Genomic DNA, 27,621 nt, shown 5'->3' with positions numbered 1-27,621 from the left:
ACGTCTTGGCTGCGTGCTGTGGCTTTACACGACCTAGTAGAAGATATGCGGCCTAATGCGGCTGCAGTGGTCCCAGCGTGAACCCGCTGAGAGTGTGTAGCCGCCCAGCGTGATGTGGACCGTCTCGTTGTCTGTCGAGACCGAGAACTCTGGCCACGTGGCTCCGTCACTCAACTCCGGGAGCGCCCTGCGAGAAAGATGTCGCCGTTGCAATGATTCGGGCGCGTGTGACATGCAAACAACCGAAAAAAATGCACAGGGTTTCTTCTGTTATCTTTAAGATGGCTTGAAGGTTGAAGCCAGAGCGGCGATGCTTTCAATAGCCATACACATTGTGCACGTCGTCTTATGTTCTTTTCATTTCATTTCATTTTATTTTATTAGCTTAAAGGTCCCCGGGGGGACATCACATAAGGGGTGGGGTTACAAAAAAACATACAAGAAAGCCATGAATTAGTTTGAAAAATGGCTTGTGACGCTATGCATAAATGTTGATGGACAGGTGATTGCTGCAATATGGTGGGGAAGGTCATTCCAGTCTTTTGCTGCACGAACAAAAAATGAGGCAGCAAAAGTAACGGTGCGGGAACGTTTACGGGTAACTTGAAAGATATGGCCAATGCGATGTGATCTGCGAAATGGGTGGGGGGGGGGGGGAGATGTAAGGTTCGATTGCAAGTGGACTATGAAAAAGTTTATCAAACAAGCAAAGGGTAGCAATGCGGCGGCGGGAAGACAGAGGGGACAGGCCAATTTCTACTTTTAAAGATGACACGCTAATGTGATAGGCATATGAGGAATGAATGAATCTAGTAGCCCGGTTTTGAAGTGATTCGAGTGCAGTAATGAGATACGCGTGGTGTGGGTTCCACATTGACGATGCATATTCGAGCTTGCTTCTTACGAGGGATTGATCAGCGAGTAATTTTACATGGTGAGGTGCGTTGTGCAGATGACGTTTTAGGAAGCCGAGAGTACGATTAGCAGCTGCGATGATAGTCCGGATATGCTCAGTCCAAGTTAAGTCACTGCACAAAGTTAGGCCAAGGTATTTGTATGATTGCACAAGTTGAACATTAGTGTTAGAAATTATGTAGGAAGTGGTCAGCGGGTTATGGCGACGCTGAAACGACATAAGTTTACATTTGTTAGGATTAAGTTCCATTTGACAGTGTTCACATCAACGCTGTACTTGGTTAAGGTCACATTGGAGGCTAATTTGATCGGATACATTAGTTACTGTGCGGTACAAAACGCAGTCATCAGCAAACATGCGTATGTTACAAGTTAAGTTCGTTGGGAGGTCGTTAATATATATTAGAAATAACAAGGAGCCAAGAACGGAACCCTGAGGGACACCTGATGTAACTGGAATAAAATTGGAGAGCTGATTATTTACAAGGACAGATTGGGAACGGTTATTTAAAAATTCTTGGATCCAGATTAAGACTGCGGGTTGTAAGTTTAAGTGGGAAAGTTTCAGTAACAGGCGTTTATGGGGTACCTTATCGAATGCTTTGGTGAAATCTAGAAATATGGCGTTGGTTTGAAGGTTATTATCGACATTGGAATGAAGGTCATGGACAAAAAGGGCTAGTTGAGTTTCGCATGAAAACCCTTTTCGGAAGCCATATTGTGCAGGATGAAAAAAATAACCTTGTCAAGAAAACTGATAATGTGAGTGAATATGACGTGTTCCATGATTTTGCAAGGCACCGAAGTTAAGGAGAAGGGACGATAATTTAGAGGCGAGTTTTTGTAACCGGTTCTGAAGACTGGAATGACCTTCCCTTTTTTCAAATCGTCGGGCAGTTGGCCTGTTGCGAGTGACTGCGAAAACAATAAACATAAGTATTCGGCACAGACATCTACAGTGTTTTTAAGGAACTTGGAGTTAATATTGTCTACACCAGCGGAGGACGACAGCTTTAGGTTGTTTATTACAGATATTATACCGGACACGGAAAATGTGATGGATGGCATGAAGTCGGCATGAAAAATGGAAGGTCTATTTCTTTTGTGAACACTGATCCAAATGCGTTATTAAAGATGTCTTGCACAATCAACGTCACTCACTGTTCTGCCGGCATCATCGGTGAAGTTAGTCGATTGAGTTGGGTGAAGGTTGATTATTTCAAAAAACTTGCGTGGGTCACTTTTTAGAATGTTCGGCAAGTAATAGTTATTGAAAGAGTGCTTTGCTTCGCATATCTTTCCTAGGTAGTCATGTTCAGCTACATAGTATTTTTCCCATGCGCATTGGATTTCCTTCTGTTTGGCTGAACGAAGGAGGGGTTTCTTTTTGTTTTCCAGGGGTTTTAATGTTTTGGTGAACTAGGGCTTTTGAGTGTCGGCCTGGAAATTAAATGTGGGTATATATTTTCTCACAAGATAATCCACTTTGTCCGTAAATAATTTCCAATTACCTTGCACTGATCTATTTTGGAATAATGATTCGAATGATGGAAAGAAAGAGCGGAGTTCATCAGTGATAGCTGTGTAATTTCCTTTGTCATAAAGACGTATAGTTTTTTTAGTTTTCTGACGAGACACCGGTTTCAACGTAAACTCAGCATGAATTACCTTGTGATCGTTAATTTCTGGAAGATATGAAATGGACGAAAAGCTCTCAGGGTGATCCGTTAGTATTAAATCAAGGGTATTGGCGCACATATGAGTTACGCGAGTTGGTTCTGTTACAAATTGGGTTAAGTTAAAGTTAAGGCACATGTCAAGAAAGTCGTGCGCTTCGGGTTCTCCTGACGTCAAAGTAATTTGGTTTACCCAGTCAATGAGAGTATGATTGAAATCCCCAAAAAGGAGAATGCGGGGGTTAGGGTATGCAGTAGTTAAATCATTTAACATGTGGTTAAGGTTACGAGCAAAATCGGGAGTGCTGTGGGGAGGTCTATAGCAGGCACAAATTAAAACAGTTTCAGGAGTGACGTGGCAAAGAAGCCATATAATTTCGAGGTCAGTCTGAACGTTAATTGCATTACAAGAAATATCTTTGCTGATTGCAATAGCTACGCCTCCGCCTCGCCTATCTCTACGGTCCTTGCGAAATACTGTAAAATTTGGAAGGTCTGCTAGAACTTCATGGTCGCTGATGTCACGGTATAGCCACGTTTCTGATAAAACTAATATGTTACTGCTCGACGAGGAAACAAGATTAGAAATGACGTCTCGCTTTGGTAGAAAACTGCGTATATTAGTAAAAATAACTGAGAGGGAAAGTAGTGGGCGTGGGGTGGATCTGGGGCCATGACGCACGTGACGATTGCGAGGAACTAGCTGTTACGGAAGGAGGAGACAGGCAGCAGGGTTCGGGGTCATGGCTGACCGCTACGTGATGAATCACTTTTAAGGCAGGGTCTACACGATGATGGTGATGGTGTGGCGCATACCCATTGGGAGATTCAACATCCTCCCGCGCCCGCAACGTTCGTATCGGGCCTTAAAAAGAAACGCTGTACGGACGCCGAACAAGCAATCCACCATGCTAACAATTTGTTTCCGGTCCATAATGTCAATCCTGGTGAAGCTGCCCGCAAATGCTGTTCCTTTTTTGTCTCCAGCGGTGCATCCATCGTCTCGCAGCTTTCACTACAGCCAAACGCCACCAAGGTGCAGCAGCCGACAACAAAAGAAGACTCCAAGCCTGCTGAGACGTTTCCAGTCGTTCAGTGGAGTACGTATTTCGCTGAAGCTGTTGTCGTGAAAGTCTCAAGCGTTCATTGTACCTGCAGCTAAGATGCAACGAGTCGGTCGGTGGATTCTGGTCGGTCCTGTGCCTGCCCCGTGTTTGCATTTTATCGGTTTCCGACTCTGGCGAGCACATTTTCTCGATGAGAACCAAGTCAGCATATGGGTCGGCTGCTCTCGGACCAGGCGTCAGCGTCTGCTCGCTGGGACGAGAAAGGGTCATCAAGGGTGGTTTAGGCTTTCCATGTTCAGTAACAAGCAAGGACTCATATTGGAGCTTAGGTGCACCCTCTTGGAATACTTCTACGAACGCAGCTAGCTGGCTTCCAGGAAGGTCCGGTAAGGATTCATCCTTCATGAAGTCGGGAACAAAGATGTATTCGAACACATACCATTGACTTTCGACCTTTTCTTTCACATCCGCGACTTCACGTTTTCTGCCGTCTGCTCGGGTTGCTTCCGCTGAACCTTCTTTGACGGCGACAGGCGCTTTATCATTTTCACCAAGCTTATCGTTTCTTCGTACGCTCGACAGTGCGTCATTTCGGAAAAGTGAAGCTTCAGCTGTTACTATGGCTTGCCCTTTGACGGAAACTTCGGAGGCGCTAGCAGACGAAATGCTCACGGTATTGGTCTGTATCGTATTCTCCCGTTCTCGCAGGGGCAAAAAGAGCTTCCACTCGTCGCACGTCACGTTGGACATAACCGGTTTTTGCACTGCCGTACTGGAGCAGTTCTGCGGACTAGCTCTTCGCCTCCTGTTGTTAGAAGTAGAGATTTCCGACGTCGCGATGTACGGGAAACGGCAGAGGGGGTTCTCGCTAGGTTTTCCTCGCGTGATGGGCGTGAACGTCGAAGTCTCTGGCCGCTGCATGTCGGACAAGACCGTGTGGCCATGGGACATCACCTCGAAATGGTTCCCGAGCGTTTGCAGTTGAGCCAGCTCACCGTTAACCGTGCTAACCTGCATCGTTGGTGAGACAACTTGCAAGGTTGATGTATGTAAGTGGACGTGAGAGGGGTCGCCTCCACGGGTTGCCGTGCGAACGTCGTTGGACATAATGGGTAATGGTCGAGGGAAATGTGGCCTGCTAGGAGTGGCATTGGTGGTGCCTATCATGCAGGGTGCCCTTGAGACCTTCAAGGCATTGCGGAGCCGGTTGAGGGCGCGGCATATACCTCCTCGGTACGCCAAGGCCTCGAAGTATTCGCGCTCGACTTCCTCATGGTTAATAATATCGATAATGTTCTGGTCTATCTCGTAAATTGTGGCATCTTTGCTCTCAAGCAGATCAATGGTCGCTTGCAAGTCGTGCGGAGATGGAGACGGGGCTTCCAGAAGCTCATTCGCTGCCTTGAGCAGTCTTTCAGTAGCTACGCGAAAGATGCGTTGCTGCCGGCGCAGCTTATCTATTCGACACTTACTGTCCATCGTCACTGTACGGTCTGGGCCAGCCATGCCGACCTCCGGCTGAGGGCGGGGTGATCAGCAGAAACAGCAGTCAAAGGAACGGGGTTCTGGGTACCTCAAGCCGGAGGGGACGTCGGTGGTCTCCTTCGTCGTGTGCGGTCATCCTCCCGGGTTTAACGGCACCAGAATGTTAACGGAAGAAGGAGACAGGCAGCAGGGTTCGGGGTCATGGCTGACCGCTACGTGATGAATCACTTTAAAGGCAGGGTCTACACGATGATGGTGATGGTGTGGCGCATACCCATTGGGAGATTCAACACTAGCTATAGTAACTCTTTAACCGTTTGTGCCGATTCGTCAAATATGTAGCGTTTTGTGCCCATGCGTAGGGTTTTGAAGGTAAACATAAATGGACAGGACTAGGACCTTGCGAAACCGATAAGATGCCTGCGAGCAATTCGAACTGTGGCGGAAAAGTCTTCGCCAACGCTGTATTCGGTATCTTTGAGTTTGCGGCCTTTTGAAAGAATCTTGTCCTTTGTTTTAAAAGTATTAAATTTTACAATTATCGGTCTTTCCTTGTCTACAGCGTGACGGCCAAGACGATGCGCTCTGTCTATATCCTTTGGTTCAATATTCAGCTCCATATGATTAGCACAAAGAGCAATTACTAGTTTTTCTGGTTCAGTAAAATGTTCGGAAGGGTTAGTGTCGGGAATGCCATAGAATATTAAATTGTTCCTGCGGGAGCGATTTTCAGAGTCGTCCACTCGGGCTGATAAGCTGTCTATATGGTGGGACATCTGAAAATGTGGTAGCCTTTAAGCTGTCCATTTCAACTTTAAGAGATGAAAGGGACTTGAAGTGGCTCTCAAGATCTGTTATCCGTTTACTTAAGTCTGTTATTACTTTATCAGTGGATTGCAGCTGATCTTTCAACTCCTTTAGTTCCGTGAGAACGGTGGATTGACCAGCGGATAATTTTTTTAATTCGGTGGAAACTTCTTCAATGGTACCAGGGCCGGGGTTTGTTTCAACGTCACCGGCTTGGAGCAACAAGGAATAAATGACACTCGCGCATTCAGCGGCAATGGCAATGCAACGCTGTGGGCTCGGTGACTGTATCAAAAAGTAATTACTAGATTTTTTAGCGAATAGACTGTGGGAATTACTGACCTGCATGGCAAAGGCAAACTGATTAGTGAACTGCGCTGCTGCGTAGTCACCGAGCCCACAGAGGGCAGGCGGACAGTGATGGTCTTTTATAGGAGAGGCGGCGGATGATGTCGGTGGCGATGCTGTTTTCCATGATGAATCCAGGAATCCGCGAGGGCAGGAAAGGAGGAGGGGTGGCGCTTCCGTACACGCCGAAGCGTGAGCGAAGTGGCGTGACCAGTTGCCTGCGCCGATCCCGCAATTCTGAGTCGCTGCAATCGGTCAGGCTGCAAATTGGGGCAGCACGAGTCCAGAAATCAGGGCTGCGGCGAAGAGGGCGTAGATCTGCATGGCAAAGGCAAACCGGTTAGTGAACTGCGCTGCTGCGCAGTCACCGAGCCCACCTCAGTGCATTTTCTCGCATTTTCACCGTAGACACATATTTCTCTTACAACGTTAATTTCTCCGTCGACAAACCTTCCGCTCTCTTCTGAAGTGACAATTTCACCAGCAACCCTTACGTTGACGTCCACACAAATTATCTTCGTCATACACATATCCACTTTCAATACTCAGCCAAAGCAGCTTCGCTTTGCCCCCCCCCCCCCCCCCCCCCATCGGTCGTCTGCGTTCTTGCGCTCACTTCATCGGTATTGGACTGGCGAGAACGGCCACCTTTTGCTAATGCCGAGTTTACTCTCGCGCTAGGGAACGCCTTCTGCTATGGAATGCTTCGCGTGCTATTTTCCTTCTAAAGGTGAATCTCTTTAAAGTGATGGTTGGCTTAAGGACGTTGAAGGTCGATGAACGATGGTACATATAAGGCGTTCGCCTCAACGTTAAGGTGCAGGTGGGTCATTGAAGGTATTTCTTTCTAAAACGATGCTTCTGGTAGGATTCAGAGGTGTCGCAGTTCGATGTCTGCTTCCATGATCGGGTCAAAACTGCAGCCTCGAACACTGACATAAATAGCGTACCACCTTGATTAATATGCGCGCATGCCAATCATTCAAAACGTCGAAAAATCGCTCAGGTGTTCTCAGGCTTGTTAGTATGCATTAACGCAATACAAAGTGCCCATACCTGTTCCTTGCGAAGCTAGCCACGAGTTGTATCAGTCGCCGGCTTAGCCCCTGCTCTTGTGGCGTTCCCAGTCCCTGGCGTAGCGGCACACCAAACACGATGTCCATATATTCGTACTGAGCCGCCACGGGATCTAGCCAGACACTGAAGCTGGGCTTGTGGTCGAATACGTAGCTGTGTACACTGTTGTTCAGGCTCGACGAGACGTGTTCGGCGAGGTACAGCACGGGACACGTATACAGCACGTCGCCTGTGCAATACGCGAGCGCCATGGAAAACAAAATATATTAAAAAAGATATAATACTCAACGTATTATCGGACCCATGAAACACAAGTTGTCTTCAAGACATCTCGACGCAGCTAGGAACAGCTACAAAAGTGTGCGTCCACTTGAATGGGCTGAGTGGTGTGAAGAATTATATTTGTAAATGGGTTCAAGTTGTCTGACAACTCATTTGGTTTGGACGTGCCCTCCCAATCCCCCAACCCCACAACCACACACCCTTAGCAGTCGGAGAGCTTGCTGCGCAGTGGCCAGCTCGCGGATCAGGAGTTCCTTGTGACGCCCGCCCGGGCCGCCTCAGCACAGCGTGGATTACCGGACTAGAATCGGTAAGCTACTGTTTTGTCAAGGTTACGAAAAGCTTTCACTGATGTCCGGAGTTTTCAGATAAGCTTCAGATGCGCATATTTTCTATTTCCAATTGTCGATGTATCGAGATATTTTGCGATCCCCTTGGAGTTTTATATATCTGTGTTCGGCCGTATGCGTTTATAAAGCAGAGCTTACGCCGTCTCCCAAATGTTTCTGTCGTGCAACCAAAAACGCAGTGAAGGAAGGCCAATTTTCTCTGACGATGGCGATAATCCTATGTGGAGGAAAACGCTTCTGGTGTCGGAATCAAAATGGGTCCCTCGCATTATGAGACCGCCGTCTGTCCCACTGCACCATTCACCTATGGCCGAAACAGTTTCAATTTGGAGAGGGTTGACTGAACGCGAAAATTAGACTGCCCTAGAATGCCAGTGTGGGTACTGCACTAGAGAGTGCAATCGCAGTTCAGTAAACCATCCTGATAATTAAAAAAAATAAAAGAACGAATGTAGGTAGAATACGCTCGCTCCTAGATTAGTTCGTCTGGTGTTGTACGCGATCTCTGAAAGCTTCGCATAACTCTAGACAACATCGCATATAGCCTGCGCTTTTTGGAAGTAAAAAGGTAGCACAGAAGTTTGCTGTGGATAAGCTATGAAAAAACAATTCCCTGGTAACAAAATTTCTTCATCCCTGGCGAGACTTAGAAGTCAGTATTCTTAAAGAACGTGTTCTGATTAAAACACGAATGACCGCTGGGGCACATACGTGGCTGAGAGTGGTATATGAATCAACCTTTTGAGAAATCGATCCGTGTCCCCCCGGCTAGGAATAATATAAATTTATGTAATGCAGAAAGGCGGTGCGTAGATAGCGCATTTCTGATATGAAGAAAGTAAGACAATTCTCTGCAAATAATTGCAGCATGCAACACCGGCGCTTTAAAAATAGAGCGACAAAATTAATCAAAATTAACAAGGTATGAGAAGATACGGGGATATTTTTGTGTGATCAAGGCAGCTTGCAATCTATACAAGTTAAACACGCGGGCTGTATCAGGCCGCAAGTGACCACAACAATTGAGTCCGATTGCGCAGAACGAACGCAGTGATCGAAGTGCGAACTAATAAATTAAAACATGTTTTGCAACGGCAGAGGCAACGTCAAAAAAGAAGGGTGAGCCGCAGTAAATGGACACAAGGGCGCGCTACTTTCTATTGCAAACACGTGCTGGTACTTCAGGAACAATACGTTCCGACGCAAACAAAGTTGATCCTGGCGCAAGTAACCATATCGATCAAGCCTGGCTGTGTGCATCTACCGCTAAGGTTGTACTACAACACAAATTAAGTACGACGCCCTAGGCGTCGACCTAATTAAGCGTTCAGCAAAATGGACGAAAATCAATCAACACACTGAAATTGTTGCTTCGCGATGCTTTCACACGTGTGCTGTGCGTGCATGATGTCTTTTTAGACACATGTTTACCGTGCCTCAACTTGCCATGGCGGTCAAGTCCGTATGTTAAGAAGTTGTATGGCTGCAGGGTTAAAATCATGCAGCGCAATGCCCGTGAAAATATATCACAAGGGAGCGTAAAACACGATATACGAAGCGTGAAACACGATATACGTGTGAAAGACGTTTTCGCTTTCAATTAATACGACACACGGGCGGTGTACACGCAATATCATTTGAAACAGTCAATATCGCACCCGAAATTAGCGTGGATGAGACCCGAAGTTCATAGCGACTGTTATGGGGGCGGTACAACTCTGCGTTGTAAAGCGTTCATATTCTAGATTAACAGAAACAGTGCCGAAATAAAGTGGAGAAAGAAACTGAAGGACCAAACAATCACGCATCGCCATTGTTTCAATTCCTGTGGGAGATAAGGTTTGTCACGCAATATTCCTTGCGAAGCACAACATCAGTCGAGGTAGTATCTACGAAGGCGAAGGACTCCGGCTCTAACGGACCACCGCAACAACCACGCCAGAACGTCTGGGACAAGAGCTACCTACGCCTGCTGCTCAAGATCAGAAGCAATCGGGGAGGACAACGTCACGCCTTTGCGAGGACAACTTCAGGTCTTTCTGGTTTGCGCAAGAAAAAATTGAAAGTTTTAAACTAAAGCTCTGGAACATTTGACAAAAGTAACATAAGTATTTAATGCTAAAACGTAAAATTCCCGCACTACGTTCCTGGCAGATGTGCAAAGCGTGCACAACAAAAAAGCGGCAATTTGTGAGTTGATATAAAAATTCTGGGGCATCACATGTGTAGCAGTCGAGTCTATTTCATAATAGGGAGTAAACGATCTACGCTTGGATTGACTGTGGCTTGTGTGCGTTTCTTGTTTAGTTCATTTGCCTTCACTAACTTCCGTTTGCTCACCTCGTACTGCAGCCATTATAAGGGAACCTTTACTGGAGTTCGGGACGTTGTTGACACGCTTTCGCCATAGAACTTAAGAAATCCTTAAAAGGACCTCTATATTCGTGTGGTTGCTTTTGGCCCCTGGTTGCTTTTGGCGCTTCTGCCGGATTTTAGATAGCAGATGTAAAAATAGCAAGGAGCTAAGAGCGCCTAAATTTTTACCGTAAGAAGTGTTTTTGTCTGGTATTTGAATATAGCTTACGACTACCAACTAGCATACCTGCTAAAAAGCAATCTCAAACGCCTCCCAATACACCAGGATCTTTATATTTTTGGCTTCAACAGTTATCTAACTATTTATAATTTCCCAACAAATGTTCTCGGCAAGGGGAATTCTGATAGGTAGCCATGTGCTCAGTAAGCTAAATGGTGTATTCGTAATTGTAATACTTTGCAAGCAAGCTTACACTTCAAGTCTTGTGGAGACGGAAACGGAGGATACGTCAATTTCACTAGAAACCCAGTTACGAAGATCGGAAAATGTAATTGTTTTGACGTCAGGAAAATATCAGAACCAATCATTCTTGTGGCTGATTCGGGATTCACCAAACAAGTACGCATTTTGGTCACTCTGTGGTGACGGTTTCCGTGCTACGATAGAAAAAAATACATTGTCTTATGGCAGATCTGTAATAGTGCTATTAATTGGCTCGAATGAAACAAAAAGGTGCCTGTTAAGAAAGTCCAACACGAATTGGCTTTATTCAGCTGACTATGTAATATTTCAAAAAAGGGGTCAGCGTAACGTGATCTTTCAAGGATTGTTCAAACCTAGCGATAAGTACTCAGTTTGCTTCCGTGTTAAATGGCCGGAACACGGAAGGAAGTCCAAAAAATCTATTTCCTCAACAGTCAAAGCCAAACTCATATCTCGTAATTGTGATACTTACAGGACTAGCGACCATTTAGGATGGAGTGCTTCCCTCAATGGACGCACAATTATTCTTGGGTGCTGGCGACTGGACGAATATAACGAGACATATAAACACACGTGTGAGATCCCAATCTTTGACATAATTCATTCGGCTCTCCGATTGCTGAACGTTTCAACAGTATTCCAAACATGCACAGGTGACCTTAATTGGAAGATTTGGGTGAAGCACTGCAACGCTGACGTCTTACTGAATATGTTTCCTGTGCAAGATTGGCTGTTCGGTATGCACACATCCCCAACCAGCTTAGAATATCAACATGAAGCTTTCTATGCATGGAAAGGGAAATCCGTGGTGTCTTTTGTTCACATTTTGGTGCACTCAAAAGGAGCGCTTGCTGTGCTCTTTATCACCATGGCAATATTCTGCTTGGCACTATCATTTCTACACTACACAGAGTTTGGTTGTACTTGTGCGCGAAAATATCTCTTAGATTTGACCTTATTCATTTCGGCATCATTTTTATCAACCGGAATTCCCATCTCCAGGGAGCTCACCAGGACGCGCAGTCGCCAGCTCACTATGCGATGCAAGCGAATGCTTCTAGGCTTCTGGCTGCTAAGTGTTTTTCCCGTGTCCTTCTATTTTCGTGGTGAGCTCACGTCTCACATCGCTGTAAAGGTTTCCCCTAACCCTATCGACACGCTGTCGGAGCTCGAGGCTGGTTTAACAAAAAGCGAAGTGCTCCCTTGCGTTGTAAAGGGCGTTGAGCCTCATGTGTCGTTTGAGAGCAAAGATTTTGGACAGAGTCCTGGTTTGTATAGCAGGCTTGGATTGGCGTTCCAAAAAAATGCACCTACTACCAGGCTCATATTTCTTGCCCGCAACGATTGTCTGCGCAATTGCGCCACGCGACCCGGATTCGTGTGCTTGGTGAACGCTGTCAGTCCTTGCGAAGGCTTCAGTCCGATGTATAAGGTAGTTCCATCGAAAGAAACGCTGCAGTTAGCTTTCATGTCTACTCCTGTTCGTCGGCACTTTCCAAAAGCGTCTGCTTACAGAAGGCTCATGACAAGAATATTTGAAACTTCTTTGAACAAAGCCGCTTTTAACAGCCCGCTGCGGTGTAGACATTTCTCAAAAAGGAAATCTCGTTTTGTTGATAGGGAGAAGAGAGAAAAAGAACTTACACTAAAACTTGCGCAGCTGAAGGCGTTTTTTGGTGTTTTATGCGCACTTCTCTTGCTCTCTCACATTGTATTTTGCGTAGAGGTAATATTTCACGAAACTCACATCTGATCTTGAAGAGTACTAAACGTTTTGAATTGTTCGCGGCAAAAAACCCAATAACTCCAAATTCTGCTTTGTGTCTCTAAAGAAAAAGGGCCAGTTTATTCTCTTGTTCCAATTTAGCAAATTTTTCTTAACAGTATTAGCTTCATTGCGTAAAGATTAGCACAGGTGTTGTGTTATGAAATATTACTGCACAAACCGCTCACTTGAGCATATATGAAATTTTTTTGTCACTAACAGGAAGGTTTCTATTGGTCAAGAAGTTTCCAAGTGCTCTATTAACCACAAAAAAAGTTGTTCTTGTTCCTGCTGTTGCCTTCCACAGAAAACGACTGGCAATTTTTGAGAAAACAGAAACATATTTCAGTTGGCGTGAAATTGTAACATGGTTCTCCAGAATAAAACCGGAGGGCTTTAACACGCACTACCACGGCAGCTAGATATCGCGGGAGGGAGAGCTGGCCCTAATGCATGTTGCGGGAAATGTCAAAGTGACGGTACGTGAGTACAAAATGAACGCCAGCCACGGCAGCTCTCATTCCGGGAAGACGTAGCGTACAGTCAGCCGGTATGTCTATCGAACTGCTGCTCAGAAAGAATAAAAAATAAATCAAAATAAAGATAAACACGATGTATGAGTAAATAGGTATTTAATAAGTACTACGTTTCCGCTTTTATGACCCGAGAGCACACTTAAAAATTTAACTATACAGGGACGTTTTTTTTAATAATCTGTGCTTAAGCCGTGATGACCTGTTCCCACGTTCGTGAGGTGTCTGGAGATAACGTGTAATTTCTGTTCGCAACGGTGGCTTTGGGGACCCCACCATTGCTCCCTTCTCGTTCGTTCGAGATACGGGTTCCTCCCTGGACCTGTATAGGTTACTTTGTAGATTGACATATTTTTGCGAATAAATAAAACAAACGTATATACAGGCAGAAATAATAACGTTTTTCTGACGTCACCGCCACAGGGGCTGTAGAAAGAAATGCTGTCAAGAATTAAATTACCCAGCTAGTACCTTTTTATCAAATTTTCTATTTCCTATTCAAAAGAATCCAAGAACACCTCAGCAGTACTTACTGAATGAATGAGATAACAAAAGCACTTCCAAAACTGCTACGGTCACAAAAAAAGCAATACGCTATATTGTGTTCCACATATCACGTGTGTCAAAACCGTGGATTGGAATGCACAAAAACATTAGGTTATTTTACATATTGGTAGAAAACGGTCCCTGATAATTTCATTTCTTCAAAAAGTGCTAAATGGCCGCAACCGTATTTTTACAGTTCCAGCGTGTAGACACACCTCACGATTAGCCTTGAGGCGCCTTTCATACGCCACTGTCTTTTTCCACTAAAATGCGCGTAAAAGAACCAGGTTTCGTCTTAAATTTTTATTGGTACAGGAGACGTACACATGGCCTTAGACGCTGCAGAAGGTAAGCACCACGAATACAAAGCACCCGGGGATACTGAAGGTGCCTGGGAATCGCGACATAGCCGTTTCTTTTTTCTTATTCTCACTACGCCATCCCAAGCAAGAAATAAAAAAGCACTGCTGTAGTCATACCCAAGAACCTATTAATCACAGAGCAGTAAGTACACGTTAAACCGGTTTAAATTTGCGCCTGTTCGATTAGTATTTATGTCACGTTATTTGAATAAAGAATTCCTCACTAGCGCACATTGGCTTAACTATTCACTGAGCCCCTACGCTAACTCATCGAGACCATACTTTCCCGCATTAAAGAGGAACGACAATCAGTGCTCGTCGGTAAACGTGAAACAATAAATTATCCGAAAATATAAACTTTCGTTATGAGGCGCTCTGTACTGGAGGTCGCCGGATTATTTGAGACACCTGTATCGATCATTAGCTTGTCTCGAAACCTTCACTCACGGACTTTCTTGTCTTCAGCACCCATTTTAAAAGCCGCTCGCGCGGCTCGGTATTGAACCCGCGTCTTTAGCCTGAGTAACTCAATGACTTAGCCACTGGGCTACCGGGGCGAGTATCGATAATTGAGAAGTTTTGGGAAATGTATCGCGTTCTCTTTTATACCCACGCACATCTATATTGGAACGCTGAAAGTGAGCTCTGGGGTTTGTAGCAATGGGGAAACAGCACTTTATTTAAAGGGTGAACTTCTGCCCGTCAGTCCGCTGTCACCGCTAGCTACAGCGCCCACAGAAACTGCTCCTTCGTCTTTCCCTTCACCCTTTTTTCTCAGCTGCTCACTTCAACGTCGTCACTTGGAATATTGGGTGTGGACTGTTGGGTCTGTCTGGCAATGATGATAACAATGGCATGGCATTACTCCCCCTCTCAGAAACGGCATCGGCCCGATGCCGCATGGTATGTTCGTTGGTATTCCAGCCTAACCAGTCTTGAAGACGCAGTAGCTGAAAAGAGCGGTCTCAGTGTGCAAATACATAAAGGGAGCACGATACGTTCAGTCAGGCTGGACTTGGTCTGAGAGAAAGTAATAGGGCTTCATGCGTGTCACATGTACTGGGGTATGCCGGCGTCTCGATGAGCATGCTGCTGTTGTCTCGGGTTCTACCTCGTAGTTTCCATCAGATACGCGACGAAGGACTTGATAAGGGCCGAAGTATCGGCGGAGAAGCTTTTCCGAAATCCCACGGTGATGGATGGGTGTGTCCACACCCAAACAAGGTCTCCAGCTGGATATTCAGGATTGCGTCGTCCCTGGTTGTATCTTTGGACATCGACTGTTTGTCTTAGAATGCGGAGTCGGGCAAGCTGACCAGCTTCTTCAGCGCGCTGCGTGAAATCTTCCACGGCATTGTCGGCAACGTTAGTGTGATCTATGGGAAGTATAGCGTCCAGTGTAGTGGTCACCGGGCGTCCGTAAACAAGTTGAAACGGGGTGGGTCGAGTTGTCAGTCAAGCGCCATAACAATATGTTGACGACAAAAACCATTTTTTAACGGTTAACTCTTTATCTTCGGCAGTGCTAGATGTTAATAACAAATAACAAATATATTGCTTAGGGCAAAGCGCTTTATTAGGAACCGCCATAGGCATTCACCACGCAGCTACCAGATTAGGCTCATTCTGGGTGGTTTATGCAGTAAGAGTTGCAATCTGGAGCTACATTTTGAAAACATGGATGGAGTGATATCCGTTGTGACTAGGAACTGCCTACTACATAACCATTTGCTTGCGCTCTGTTGTGTCTCCTAAAGACGTTACAAAGAAGGTGTGGGTTTGAAAATGATTATGTTTTTTTACTTTTTAAAGGTATTCAAGTAGGCCTTTTTTATTACAGTGAATTCTTTTTGGGGCTTACTTTTTGGGAACGTTCAGGTGTTCATTGTGTTTTTTTTCCTTTTGGGAGTGTGTTTCGGGGCTATCAGTGCTCCGTTGCAACTTGAGCGCTCCAGAGAATCGCTCCGGTTCACCCCTGAGGACTTGTGAAACACGCAGGACGATATATAAAACGCTAATGGGGCATGATGTGTAGGCTGTGAATATATATGTCTGCCCTTAACGCGGTGGACGTTTACACCGGCTTACGAAACACATATTCAAGAGAAAGTGGGCCTCCCCACGCGCATGTTTCGTGAACAAGCAGAATCTAAAAGCAGTGCTGAAATACGGGCGCAGCTCAGAACAATACTGCTTGACGCAACTGCCAACCCACTTCTTTAGTCCTTGTTGTGACGCCGTTGGTTTTTAAACCCAACACAGTGACGCTTGCCCCACCAGCTCTTTGTTCTCTAGCTTTTTCCTCAGCTCAGCCGCTGTTCCACAATACACTGAGCCGCACGCTTGTTCGAAGAAATAACCAAGGCGACTTTTCGTCGGCTTCGAAATTAGGAAGGGTTTTTTTTGTTATTTTTTCTATGAATGTTCGCATTTTTCTTTATAAAACTTCCCAACGACGCCTGGACCGCAAATTAGTGATAATATACTCCCCAATGGTTCTACACCCCGCTATTACAGATTTTAGAGATGTGTTTACGTATACGATGAAGAAAGAGGCGACCATGACGAAGAAGCCGTTTGGTGACATTCTCCGGCTACGTTTTGTAGTTTAATAATGCTCAAATGCTTGAATGCAGCATTCCTGCCCGCTTCTAACGACGCTGCAGCCCTCCTGCCACTGATACGATACAGCGAAAAGCCCAAGGATGACCCCATGGGGTCAACCAGACGATGGCATCTTTTCCCTCGTTTATTAGGTTTAGCTGAGCGGTATCTGAGTTGCTTGCAAACAAGACACGGCAGTGCCATGTCGTACGCACTGGAGTGCCTACATTTAACTAAAATGACACAGCTTCCACGACCATCTGCTGCGTCTGTCGCTGTTCTGTTATTGATGACTTCCATGGCAGATAAGGAGGTAACCATCGATCGATTTGCACATGAACTACATACTGATGTGACCAATGCCTCCGGCTGCGAAGAGAATTTGTGCCGCTAGTGTCACCCAGAAATCTGTGTCTGCAGCGGAGATAGCTTGGGAAACAGCACACTCTTTACCACGCGCCAGCTACAAACTTTACTACAAGCCGCAGCAGCATTTCAAAATCCTGTTTTTCCCCGCGAACATCTTCCAAGAAATGTAATACTGGTGTGTCAGAACCTCGGGATTTCCTTATAGGCTTTCCACCGAACTAAAAACACGGTGTCCATGCAGGTGGCGTCGTTAAACGTAGTTGTTCTGTCTTTGGGTCTGTGCGTCACATAGCTCTCTCTGCCGACGTCATTCACAACCTTCAACCGTACCTAGCGTTTGCCACTGAAATCTTACACTATGTCATCATGGCCTGCATCCCGACAAGAATTTGGACTAGTTTTATGGCATCGTCTATGTGGAGTAGTGCTTATCGTATCATATATACTGTCTTGGGGCATCTGCCTTGTGAATCTAGAGGTCCCGATGGAGCCCCCAGTCGGATTTTCTACAACGGCTGTGTCCTTAAGGTACCATCTTTACCAAGATACCGCACTGCTGCGATTTTCACCGTGCTCACATGAGCGCGTCTTGCCCTTTCTCAATACCGAATTCCAGTAGCAATCAAACGGCCTCACCTCGGCAGCCAAACTCTTGTTGTCTTGGTCTCCCTGATCACCATGAAACCAAAGAAAGACGCTGCCTCACCGAAAGTAAGGCAATGTGTGCTAAGCGTCGTCATGGCATTGTCGTTTCCAAACAGGCCCGACCACAAGACTAAAGCATTTAGATTGTGTTGAGGAAGAGGATCCGTACTCAAGGCAGGAGGAAGCCATAGGGCCTTCCTCGCCGCAAACATATCGAGACGTTGGCCGTGGTTCGCGCAGTTGTCGGCAATGTGTTTCGGAAGTGCCGTTGTCTCGTGGTAACGGGGATTCTCCGTCCTATGCCAAACCCTGGTTTTGCTTTATGGTGAACTTGGCAAACTCATCAAAAGGAGGAACACATTTACCAAGCAGAGGCCTGCACATGTCGCGACAAAAATTTTCTAAAAGTTCTCAACCCTTACTCTGTCCGTCTCGTCCTTTCCTAAAGTCTCATCAGCAGGCCCCATTTACTTGTGTCCTTCCATAATCATCAGCTTCATCCACTTCTGGCGCTGTATAAACAAAGTGAGCGCAATAAGCCGATAGCCCTTCTTTGCTGAGAGCCGGCATGCCTCTGTTCCGGATAAGCACAGAGCAAACATCGTGCCCGAAGGGGCTACGGGCAATTATCGACAATGGAAATCAGTACCAGGGTCACGGCGACAGCGGACAGAAGCGTTTTAGAATATCCGAAACTGCCTGAGCAGCTACGTTTAAACGTAAATATTATTCAGGCCTTGCGATTGCTTAAGCAAGCGTTGACAGGCTCCGCTGCAGTAGCAGTCAAGGAGGCGCCAAGATCACGGACCATCTTCAATTCACTTCTGCACAGCATAGCCGGTGACGAAGCGCTACAGCTCAACGTGCACCTTCATCTTCGAGCAAAGGGAGAACCGAAATGATTAAGCTGCAGTAATCAAGAAGTTTGACGAGTACTATCCAGAGCAGCTAAATGAAGTGCAGCAGCACCATGTTTTTGCCAATGCGTTCAAAACGAATGTAAGCCTGCAAAGCACGTTCTGCGAGACCTGAGAAAGCTGGCGCAGTCTGAATACTTGACTTTCGAAACGAAATTGACCAAGTAGGAGAAAAGCTTTTTCGTGAGAAAAGTAGTTGAAACTGGCTGTAGCAGAACAGCTAAGCGAATGTGCTGAAGACCTCGCCATGGAAAACGACATAGGTACACTAGAGCAGCAAGTCGACCTAGATAAAGCGTAGTACAGAGAAGTTTAAAAAGTGTTCAGTTCCACAGCCGGAAATGTGGGCGAGGGCAAGGCCTCCGGAAATGCCGAGCATTTGAACGCATACGTAGAAAATGTGGGAAAAAATCGCTTTACTGTCCTTTTATCGCTTTACGGAGACAGAATCAAAGATTTTCAGATTTTTGGGGCCTTCGTAAATTCCGTTTCGCGGCAAAAAGACTCGATCGTGCAAGCCCAAGTTTGTAATGACGTACAGTTTTTGTCTATATTTTGTAGGCTACGGCGACCGCGGCCGGAGCAGTCAGGTGGCCCTGCAGGGGTGCTGCGGTTGCCACTGTCGGATGGTTGCACGCCTAAAGAGAACAAGGGTAACTTTTACCCTTGCGTTCGTAGTATGGCTGGCGCGACAAGTCCAGCGCGGCCACATTCTGAGTGCATACACTTTGCTTCAGCACAGGCAGTTCACGCCCATATTTCGGGAAATTTCACTAACATTTGCACCCAGCACTGATGAAATTTATTGTCGTTTGGATTGTAGTGAGGGTGGATCTGCTCTGGAGCGTAGAGTTGAAGTCGGCACGAATGAAACACTAATTATACAAATATTGTATTTGCCTAAGTGCATGTTCTGGTTTGTCGCTTTACAACGCACCACATTACACTATAGATGTTTGCATTTTTTAAACTGCCCACAATTATGTGCGTTATCGTGCAAGTTTGGCGTTCGTCGACACATATCCCGCTTGCAGAATGCTAGAATTTCGTGTGTTGTACAGACACTGTACTTTTTAAAGTTGTGCAATTGAAATCATCCGGAACAGCCTGGTATTACCATACATGACTTGTTTATTTAGTGCAGCCATTGATTATAAAGACTATCGGACTACCTTGTACCTGCTGTTTGTTCGTTTACAGTTCAGAGCAAGCTTATTGCGTTTGCTTCAACCACTGATATTCATCACGTGAATCTTACTTGCAGAAGTCGCAATAGAAGGACGGGTCAAGTCCACACACCAGCATTCCAGTATATTTGCTGTTGTAAACGTAAGGTCAACTATGCTAAAAAGTACCAGGATAAAGTTCTGAGTATACTTGGATAACATCCGGTGGAGGTCGAATGTTGCTTTTTCTGATTCTTGCTAGCATTTAGAGTCAACAGAGTGTTCAGTGTTTCTGCACTTATTTGCACCATTGTAACGCGGAAAGGTTTACATTTCTCTCGCTGTATTCATTTTGCCTGCCCTGTCTTTCTCTGTCTTTTGCGTGAAACTGGTGCTGTATTGAATTCATTTACTGCTATTTGTATTACTGGCATTGTGAAATATTGCTTTTATATACTTTTAAGCGATTCTGGGAATACACGCTCCCAATAAACTGCATGCGTGATTCAGCATCTCTTCGCGTACTAATTTCTTACAACTGAAAAGTTATTTCTGGAATCTGATTACCGCACGCAACAATTTCAAGCTTAAGAATAATGTCCCGTGTACATATATTAGGTCAAGTAAATAGAGTTTCAGGTTATTTTATTGACATGTTTCAGTCATCACTTTCTCAATTTTTTCGGATAAGGACATTGGAGGGCAATAATTACTGAAAGGTTTGCAATGGCACACAAGCTCCAAATGCGTGAGATTTCTCTAGCCTATCTATGCTACCCAACCGTATGTTGGATATCTGCTCTTGCCAACAACTTCACTGTGCTAGAGTCCAATTCAAACGCTTCAACAGTCTATGCAGCAACAATTTGAGGCCATGCGAACCCAAGTGCAGCGGCAATTCGAGCAATTCGTTTCCCGTATAGAATCCCAGTAAGGGCAGTTTGCTGCACAAGCTAATAGTCAACATCAGCAGTTTGCAGATCACTGCGTTACACTAGAGGCAAGGCTAACTGCGCTCGAGCAAGGGCAGTTTGCTACACAGGCTAATAGTCAGCAGCATCAGTTGTCGGCGAATTTGGCCGATCAATGGGTTAAAATATAGGCAAGACTAACTGCGCTCGAGGCTAAGCAGCGCAAAAGCACCAAGAAGACAGCAGTCGTCCCCACCGAGGATCCAGTGCCCTACGTGTTGCAAGATCTACCCTCTTACAATGACGGTAATCAAGATGGCTTTCCAACTTCAGCAATGTAACACTCGCCACCCGGACAACCCGACGATCACAATTTGGCAATGGAATTGTCGTGGGTTCAAACTCAAGTACGGTTCCCTTGCACAAAGTATTGCCTCATCCACCGACCCACCTGACATTGTAGGAATGCAAGAAACAAAGACAAGGGCGCACCTCCCAGGTTACATCACCTACAGCACTGACGTGGGCATGAGCCTCCATACTCACGTAGACAAAAAACTTACTGCCGTACAGCACCCTCTCCAACAAGCAGAACCGATTGGTATTCCGCTTGAAATCATACCAAGAGGTCCCAAGCGGAAAAGCCAACAACCTTTATTCCATCCGAATATCTACTGCCGGCCAAGATGTCCTCCAGCAACCCTCAAACAGGTTATGGAGCAGGTTGCCTCAAAAGCGGCTGCTAACCCTCTTCTCATCACCGGTGACTTCAACGCGGCCCATCAGCTGTGGGGCTACGTTTACTCGAATCCTCGAGGCAACACGCTGTATAAACTCATAGAGGACCTCGAGCTTACGATCCTCACGAACCCCAGAGGCTCTACCAGATTGGGTACGAGCACCGCGAGGGATACCAACCCTGACCTCACCTTTACCAGAAATATCCCACTGGCCTCCTGGACCAACTTACATGAACATCACGGAAGCGACCACGCAATCCTGGCGACCGCCATCCAAAGCACAGATTACAAAACTACTACTGGCACTGCAAAGCTCACGGATTGGTCCAAATTTCGAGAAGAACGCCGACAGAGATCTGAGAATACCATTTTGACAGTGCAAGAATGGATCCAGCAACTGAACCAGGACGTTAAATTACATACCCAAAACATTCGTACCACTTCTTCGACTCCCAGCGTAGACGCGCACCTCCTGCACATGTGGGAAGCCCGGCGAGGCCTCTTGAAACGATGGAAGCGCCAATGTCTCAATAAGCAACTCAAGAAACGCATAGCAGAGCTCACAAAACAAGCTGCTGAATACGCCAGCAAGTTAAGTCGCGAGAACTGGCTAACGCTTTGCGTTAAGGGGCACGCTCAGCACTTCCAAGACATGGAAATTGCTTCGATACCTCATTATCCGGTGGCCTGTAAGACGGAGTCCCACAAGAACATGGCTCGAATAATTTACACATTCCCCGATGGAGACAAGCAACTCCTTGCTGCCTTAAAGACCCGGTATTTCCCCGATCAACCCAACGAAGCACTTCCACCTTACACCGGCGAACCCAACGAGTTGCTAGATCAAGACATCCATATTCACGAGGTAACCGCGGCCATTCACGCTCTGAGGCACCACACTGCCCCTGGCATGGACCAGGTTACCAACAAGGCGCTCATTAACCTCGATGGCAATTCAATAATTGAACTTACCGCATACCTCAACAACGTGTGGCGGGAAGGTATACTACCAGATTAATGGAAAACTGCGGAGGTTTGCTTTATACCAAAACCGGGGAAACAACTATCTACTGAGAATTTAAGGCCGATATCCCTCACGTCGTGCGTCGGCAAGGTACTCGAGCATGTTATTCTTAACCGCTTGCAACCCTATCTTGAAGACTCGGGCCTATTACCAACAACGATGGTGGGGTTCCGTCCTCACCTCTCAGCCCAAGATATCCTCCTCCAGCTTAAGGAAGAAGTCATGATACCAGCTACCCGCCATGCCCCAACGGTCATCCTGGGACTTGACCTCAAGGGTGCTTTTGACAATGTGCGGCACACAAAGATCCTGCAGAACCTCAACGCACTTGGATGCGGCGGGCGCACATACAGATACGTGAGGGACTTCCTTTCCGGCAGGAAAGCTATCATAAAACTGGGTGATACCTCCACAAAACCATTCCTCCTGGGAGGTCGCGGTACGCCGCAGGGAGCAGTGCTCTCTCCCCTGCTGTTTAACGTTGCCCTCGTTGGGCTTCCGCGTCTCCTCAACAACATCCCGGGGATCAGAGATGGCCTATACGCGGATGACATTACCATCTGGACGTCCACGGGGTCAATTGGGGCAATGCAGGATCGCTTGCAAGAAGCAGCGGATGTGGTAAGCGAATATGCAAGGTCATACGACCTCTGCTGCGCTCCGCAAAAATCGGAGTTGCTAGTCGTTTCGCCACGCCAGAAACATGTCCCAGGCACACCCACCATCTGCCTCAAGTTGGATGGCCACACCATCACTCCATCTCAGCATATAAAGATTCTCGGAATGACCTTTCAAGCAAACAAGACCAACTCACTACTCATTGCCAAACTCAAGACAATGACCGATCAGGTGACTCACATGATACGCCGGATCGCCACGAAAACCAGTGGCATGGGAGAGGTGGACCTGCTTCGGCTCGTCCAGGCCTTTGTCGTGTCGAGGATTATATACGTGTTGCCATACGCTCTGCTCAACATCACCGAGACACAGAAGGTCAACACGATGATCCGCAAGGCCTATAAACAAGCACTCGGACTTCCGGCCTCCACCTCCACCGAAAGACTTCTTCGGCTCGGCATTCACAACACTGCTTTGGAGCTAATTGAGGCTCATCTAACCAACCAAAGAGCGAGGCTGGGGGTTACGGAAACGGGGAGGGCGATCCTCTCACGCCTGAGGCTCTCGGTTCCACTCGACCACCCGCCTGCACTCACGGGAAACCTACCGCACGAAGTCCGTAAAAACATCACGGTAAACCCCCTGCCCGGTAATATGAACCCCGTGTACCACTTCGACAGGAGGGAAGCCAGAGCAAAAGCCATATACAAGATCTATGGCAATCAACCAACAACAGTGTATACGGACGCGGCGTCTTATCCGGATAGGTCCGCGGCGGTTTCCACCGTAGTCGTCAAAAACAAGCCCCGTTGCAGCCTCTCGCTTGCCGGCGACAATAATATACAAGCAGAGGAAGTAGCAATCGCCCTCGCAGTCGTACAAACTAATGCAGAGGTCATTGCCACCGACTCGCAGCAGGCTTGTCGGAATTTCGCTAGGGGACGCCTTCACACAACAACTCTACGCATCATTCAGCAGCAGCCCCTGAAGAGGCTAATCAGGATTGTATGGGCTCCCGCACATCACGGTATCCCTGGAAACGAGGCGGCGGACGCCATCGCTAGAGAATTGACCTACCGAGCGGGCGCCGAGAGCAGCGTTGCCGAACCCGAGCGCATGCAGCCCTTGACCTCTTACGCCGAGATCACGCAGCACTACAGGCTGTCGCGTCAGACACTCGCTCGCCCACACCAATCTCTACCCCGAGAGCACGAACGTCGTTTACGTGCTCTCCAAACTAATACATTCCCACATCCTATCCGGCTTCACCTGTTCGACCGACAGAACTCCCCGCTTTGCCGATTTTGCGGAGAACCCGGAACGGAAGGATGTGACCAATCTCCACTGATTCCTCCCAACCTGCAACTTTCCACTGTCGAGCTTTGGGAGAGAGCCTTGGCGAGCACCAGCCTGGACGACCAGCTTCGGCTGGCTCAAAGGGCTGGCTCAATAGGCTGGCCCATCCCGCGCTCAAGGCATCCTGGACTGAGGACGCCTCCTTCAAGCTTCAGCACAATCCCCCCCTGTTGATTTAAATAAACGTTTATTCTCTCTCTCTCTCTCTCTCTCTCTCTCTCTCTCTCTCTCTCTCTCTCTCTCTCTCTCTCTCTCTCTAATCTGAGGAACCACGCTGAGTCTGGAATACGAGACTGCGAATTCCCTTTATTCAACCATAGTCCTCATTGAGGTCAGGAATCAATGAGTTGCTAAGCACTTCACTGCACACAATGCAGTCGTTCCAATGTGGGTACAGTTCTCCTTGTGACTCAGTGATATATGAGATAAAAACAAAAAGGGCCACACTTGCCCTAGCCTGAGGAAACTTCCGGGGGATGAGTGACGCGCGTTTTTGTCCTGTGAGGTTTAGTCACGTAATTAGGATGCAAAACAGAACCTCCCTCACTCACCAAGACTTTGTTGTCCGCCAGCCAGAAATAGCTCAAGTATTACCCGTTTGTCCTTAATTCTGTATTTTCCAAGTCAAGCATTCAAAATACCCCCTCCAGACAAGCTGTGAATAGTTTTAACGGGATGGTATCTCACTGTCTCACTCCCTTTCGGATCGGAAATTTATCCATTTGCTTGTGGAGGGTTATCCTGCCCGCGCATTCTATTCCATATATGTCTTCTAGAATTCTTATGTTGGTCTTTTCTATTCCCTGACCTTTTATTAATGATTCTAGCACGGCTGCGGTAAGTACGAAATCAAACGGTTTGTCATAATCTGTAAATGCCAAGTAAAGGAGTTTCGTGTACAGTGTTGATTTTTCTATCCCTTTATTAGTGACAAGGATATGACCCATGGTTATGTACCCTTTCGTAAACACCAGCCCGCTCTTTGGGTTGGTGGGAATCCAGTCTGTCACCTATGTGGCTAAATGTAACTTTGGTAAACAGCTCGTAAACATCTGAGACTAAGCTAATGGGTCTGTAATTCTTGAGGTACTTGATATATCCCTTCTTATGAATGAAAATATAGTTAGTGCTTTTCCGGTCTATGGGCCCTTTTTGAGTACTTACGCATTATGAAAATATTACACCAAGCCTTTATCTACAATATCTCCTCCATCCTTTCAACAGATCCGAAGTTATACCATCGTAACCTGCTGCCTTTCCGATTTACATTTCTTTGACAGCCGTCCCTACTTCCTCTGAAGTTAATAGTGCGACACGGTAAGTTGAGCCTGCACGCTCCGTAGTTCCCCTTGTCTAACGTCGCTGGCATACATCCTGAAGTAAAATTGTTCTGCTACCTTAACCATCTCGTCCAAGCTGTCACTAATGTTACTCTGCTCGTCCCTGAGTGCGTACATCCTGTCTTTGCCGATTGCTAGCTTCCTCTTTGTTGCTTTGAAGCTTCGCCCATTTGCAGCGTCGTTTCGTCGACCACCGCCCCATTATGTGCACTAATGCGTTTGTTGTACTTCTGTTAATCAGGTTCGACAGCTCGGCTGATTCAATATGATCCGCCGAAATTTACACTTTCATCTACCTATGTTTCGCGATTAGTTGCTTCGTTTTCTTAGTTAGTTTTTCAGTTTGTTCCCTATGTGCTCCTTTTCACACACATGCTGCTGATAGCGAGATTGCCCTTTTTAAGTATCCATTTAACCTGACTACACTGACGTCGCTCTGCTGGTTTAGAAGCGCGAATTGGTTTTGGTGAGTTATTTTAAACTCCTGTGATTTAACTGGCTCTGACTCCATACATGCTTTCTTAGTTTGCACGAGTCTTCTGCTCACGCTTTTGAGATTCAGCCTTAGCTTGCATCTAATCAACCTAAAATCGCTGCTACGAATTTTGGCTAGCGCTTCTACGTCTTGCGTGATGCCAGGGTTTTCACTTAAAATTAACTCAATTTTGTTTTTGGTTGTACCGTCAGGAATCTTCCACGCCCTTTAGTATTATTTTGTTTGTAAAATATTGTATCCATCAACCTCAGGTTACTTCTTTCTGCAAATCCCACTAGTGTACCCCTCGACGGTTGCCAAGGTTTCCTATTGACCATTCCCCTTTTACTTCTTACCGACCTCTGGGTTAGTCTCCCATCACAATCCTGAACTGTGTCGTTCCCTTCTTCATTGCTGATTCGACGTGCTTCTAGAAGTTCTCTACACCATCATCATAACTGGTTGTTGGCGCGTATTCCTGTACTATCTTTAACCTGTACGGCTTGTTTACCTTAATAACAACAGTCGCGACTCTCTTGCTACTGCTGAAAAACTCCTCCACGTTCCCTGCTATTCTTGTGGTAACAAAAAGACCCCCCCCCCCCCCCGTTCTTCTCTTGATGTCCACTGCATAGCGCCGAATACGTCCGCTAGTGAGCTCCATGAAGCCTTCTCCTGTCCTTCAAAATTTGCTTAACCATATAATATCCCACTTATTGTCTGAGAGCTCTTCAAGTAGTACAGCCAAGCTTCCCTCGCTGGACAAGGTGAGTGCGTTGAACATTACCAGGTTCACGTTCGAAAGGTGGCCAGTCTGAACCTAGAGATCCTTAACATCCTCTTCTGTATCGCTGTCCTGGCCGCCGCCGTGCACACCTGCTGTAAAGCTGCTGGGGATTGAGGGCCGGGAGTTGAGTTGCTTACCCATGGGAGCTGGCGGCGAACTACTACTCCAGCCTGAGCAGATGATCGTCTGATGAGAGAGTGCAGTGGGTGTCCTTAAGAGCCCTCCTACCACGTTTGAAACTTTCTAGTGTAACCTCTTAGGTATCCAGGATGATGGTTACTTCCGGAGCAGGCAGCACTCCATACCTGCATGCCAAGGTTGGGCTCAGAGAGCCCGACATAAGAAAGAAAGAGAGGGAGGGAAGTTTCTCTCGGACAACGTTGACGCCCACACCTGCAGCGATACTGAGCCAGCGTTTGTCCACGTGACCTAACTGTATGAATAAATAAATGAATAAGTGTTAAATGAATAAATTAGCGAAAACTAATTATACACCTGAAATATTATTCATAAAAAATTATAATAATAGCATACACCTGCTCAAATTAGGTGCCTGTAAACAAACAAATTATATATCTGCTCTTGGACCAGACCATAGCCAAACTAATTATCAGTTGTGGCATACCACAGCTGCACAGCAAGCTGCTCTGCTTCTT

At 46.5% G+C, this 27,621-nt stretch overlaps 1 pseudogene; it reads right to left on the bottom strand.

Annotated features, from left to right (window-relative positions):
• Positions 1-529: 529 nt before the first annotated feature.
• On the bottom strand, positions 530-7,626 carry LOC144146613 (uncharacterized; annotated as a pseudogene).
• Between the last annotated feature and the right edge of the window lie 19,995 nt (positions 7,627-27,621).

Source organism: Haemaphysalis longicornis, unplaced genomic scaffold, assembly GCF_048455015.1.
Source record: "Haemaphysalis longicornis isolate Haplotype H1 unplaced genomic scaffold, Haemaphysalis longicornis Haplotype H1 scaffold_7, whole genome shotgun sequence".
NCBI classification, from domain to species: Eukaryota; Metazoa; Arthropoda; class Arachnida; order Ixodida; family Ixodidae; genus Haemaphysalis; species Haemaphysalis longicornis.
Note: the sequence above shows the minus strand (reverse complement) of the source record. Positions and strands in the feature narration are given on the sequence as shown.